Raw genomic sequence first — 3,892 nt, forward strand, 5'->3', positions numbered from 1 at the left:
CAGAAGCATGAGGGCTCGAGGGGGTGGGGGGGATCCAGACATGCCTCTACCTGGCCTTCTCGGCCATCATTTAAGCAAGAAGTACTTCTGCACCCCTCCTTCCCCCCCAAAAAAAGCCCACCCTGGGGTTTTAGCCCTTGGCAAAGCATGCCCCCCAGGGCTGCTCCGGTGCCCCCCAGCTCCCCACAGCCCCCCAGGCGGGGAGAGGCCCCAGCAGGGAGGCAGCCCCGCGGCGCTGGCCGGCCTCCCTCCTCCCTCCCAGCAGCTCGCCGGATTCCTGAGCGCTGACACAGGATGCTGCCGCCATGAGGTGGCAGAGCCTTCCTCCCCGAGCCAAATCCAGAGTGAAATCTGGAGCCTCCTGCGAGCCTCCAGCCCCTCGCTGCCCATCGGCTCCCAGCCCCGTGGGCTTCCTCCGGCTGGCACCTGTCCTGAGCCAGACCTACATCCATCCATCCCCTTTAAAGGCTGAGATGATTCACACCATTAACACTCCTTCATTGGCAAGAGCCGGTTTTAAATCGTTCCCTCTCTCCAGAAGTTATCCCTGATGAGAGCCACAGCTCATCTGCCCGGAGCTGCAACCGACGATCACTCCTTGCCGATTACAAGCAGGAGAAAAGTGAAAGTCCACTGCTCAGCCTCCTCCCCGAGCATTGCCCAGGCAGCCCTGCCACGGTACTCCCGGCTCCCTCCGCCGGCACCTATCCCACTCTCCGGCTGTGCTAAGGGATTTTCCCAGCAGCTCTCCTCTCCCAGGCTCTCAGGGGACCTAATCTGAGCTGGAAGGGGGAGGATGGGGGGTGGGGGCGTTGCAGCAGCCCGGGCGAGTGCTTCCAACAACTCGTTACTATTATAGGAAGGTGAGGATCCTGCCATCTTGCCATTAAGTCATATCCTCCTCGACCCCGTGAGGTAGTTTCCATAGGAGTCACCCTCTCTTCCAAGTGATGGAAGTTTTTATTTTTATCCGGCTTATTTATGCACTTCTCTTCCCTCCGTCAGCATTGGCCTGGGCAGCAGGTTTGGGTCGTGAGCCTTTCCTTGAGCTTATTCCCCCTTCCCTGTGTCCCTCCCCCCATCAGCCTCACCTCGAAAGGCAGCACCACGCGCAGAAGTCATCCAGGGATCGAAGCAGCATGACGGAACAGATGAATTAGGGAAAACAGACCCCGTTTAGGTAAAACTCAATACAGGAATAAAAAGTGACACTGGGAGAGGAAAAAACCAAAGCAAAGAGCAGAAAAGTTGATTCCAAAAGTAACGCAGCATCGTCATTATGGGTCTTTTTTGATGTGAGCCTCATTTTCCAGTGGAGGTGCAGACCCCTCTACAACGAGCCAAAGCTCACTGGCAGCTATCTTGTCTCGGTTATTTTTTCCAGTCCCCTCAGCAGCGCAGCCTGTGGCTCCTTGGGGACACGCACAGTCCCAGGGAGCAAACCCCACGCGTTATAAAAACGCAGCCACGGGAACAAGCAAGGCATGCGTTGGCGCAGCAGAGACGGCTCCAGCAGCCAATGGAGCTGGACAGGTTCTTTCAGGGACACGGCAGTGTGGTTATCAGCAAGTAAACGAGAACTTGCTCACCTCAGATAGCTCTGCCGAGAGGTTGCGCCAGCCAGAGAGAGCTGCCTTGGCATCGCTGGGTAGTCTTTGCCATGTTTTCAGAGGCCGACAGCAATTAAGCTGTTGCACAACTCCTTTCTGGATGATGGAATAGATATGAGCGTTGCTGGTGATCTGTGCCAAAGGGAGGTTGGGTCTTGGCTACACAGGAACACCGGGGCCACATGAACCAACTGCACCAGATGTCAGGTGCCCAGAAAACCTTTAGATACGCCGAGCTGCTCCCATTTCCATGCTCAGGAGCTGACTGCAAGCCCTGGGCAAAACCATCCACTTCCCTGGACATGCTGTTGGTGGACAAGGAGCAGGACTGAAACTCGCTCCCCCTGGCCTTGGGAAAGAAGCTGTACTTGTATGGGAGCACGGAAAGGCCATTTCCATCCCCCAGCCCACCTTCTGACCCACGAGAGCCACCTGTGCCCTCAGAGCAGGGCATTCTGCAAGGGAGCAAGAGGACAGCTGGGAAGAAAGTCACCCTTCTCCTCCCTCTGCTCTGCTCTTACTAGAGAGGCCCCAAGGTGACTGCGTCTCCCATCTGACAGCCACACAGGGTTCTCCTGGAGAGCACTTGCAGAAGTGAAGCAGGGACAGGACCTTCCTATCACCTCCCAAAGGTCATCAAGTGGAAAGAAATGTCTCATCACACAACTTCCTTGGTGCTGCCTACCAGACTAAAATTGGATGTCACCATGAAGTGCAATTATCAAGAAAATTAAGATAGTAAGACTTTCGCTTTTACCTAAGAATAGGGAGGTACTAACTTGTACACAAACTAGCCATCCCTTTCAGCCATCCCAGACCAGACAGCTTCTCCCCCGTCACAAGCCCTCCCCTCATTGCCTTCCTAGTGCTTCAGGAGGACCGAGCCTGACGCCTCCAGTTCTCACAGAAACAAGGTGTAAAAACCCCAGCCTGCGAGCCCAGTGCCCCCCACTGTAAGGGACACCACTGCTTCCCAATGAGGGGCCAATTTCAGCCACAGCAGAGAAAGCAGAGAGCAGAAAGCTCCAGGTTGGCCATCGCTCATCCCCCACGTCGCTTCCCAGCTGTCCCACCCGAGCCCGAGGTTCAGCCAGATATCCCAGGCTGCATTTCACAGCACACAAACATCTTCCTTGACTTGCCAAAGATGCAATCCTCAGTTGAAAAGTTCATTAATTAGGAGCAGAGAAGCCTCTAGTGAATCTCCCAGCAAGAAGCAGGAAAAAAAAAAAAAATCCCCCCACAATTCAGCCTAATTACAGTGCCTCGGGGCGCTCCAGTCACTGTGAAGCAGAGGCCAAACTTTTCTCCCCACCCCTTAGAGCAGGAACTTTAACCCAGTCAGTTTTACTGATAATGAAAAAAAAAAACCAACAAAAATCTGATACTCATCATTTTAACTCTTCTGCATGTAACAGCTAAGAGGAGGCACAGAAAAACATCTGTGGCAGAGCAGCAGCTGGCCCTAAGCACAGCCTACGTCCGGGAAGGATCCACACACACGCCCCCAGCCCAGACCTTTGAGCAGGCGACGCCGGAGGCCACCCCTCCGCCCCGACGCGCCACAGGGCCGGGACTGCGCGCAGCTGCTCTTCTGGGATTTAGCAACCGCGTTCCACCCACAGACAGAGTGACTCCGCACGTTAGGGACTTTCTGAGTAAGACCTCAAATGCCACAGCAGCTCTAGTCCTGGGAAGAGGCTGCAGCTGGAGGAGCGGCGGGAGCACCTGGAAGGTCCTGGGAGGGACTCCAGTCGCTCCGACAGAAGTTCCCTTTCTTCCCGGCTGCCAGAGGAGCTGGGCTCCAACCCACCCCAAGCCTCTGGCGAGGCAGGGTGGATCCAGCCACAGACATGCAGCAACCACACCCTGGCTGCTGCCTGCCCGGCTCCCCGCGGCCCTCCTCCTCCTCCTCCTCCTCCCCCCCACCTCCCCGAGCCAAGCCGGGGCACAGACAGGGACTAGGTTGATACAGTTGAAAATATTTAATACGTGTTGTACACGTAGAATTACATTTTATACAAAACAAGATACATCACTGGAGAACACTGTACAAAAATCCCTACGGGAGCCCCAAGCCTTTATACAACAAAGACCGGGACTTACCAAGCCTAACAAACAGGCTCAAGGACTTTCCGTCTGAGCATCTGTAAACTTCGTTTCTCTCAATAAACACTTTTAAAAAGCACCATGTAATAGTTCTGACCTAAACCTTTCCAAAATAGAAACTTTATTTAATAAACTTAATACTTTCCAAGCTTAAAATATTACCCGGTGGGAGC

Source organism: Charadrius vociferus, unplaced genomic scaffold (genome assembly GCF_000708025.1).
Source record: "Charadrius vociferus isolate BGI_N301 unplaced genomic scaffold, ASM70802v2 scaffold39, whole genome shotgun sequence".
Taxonomy (NCBI): domain Eukaryota; kingdom Metazoa; phylum Chordata; class Aves; order Charadriiformes; family Charadriidae; genus Charadrius; species Charadrius vociferus.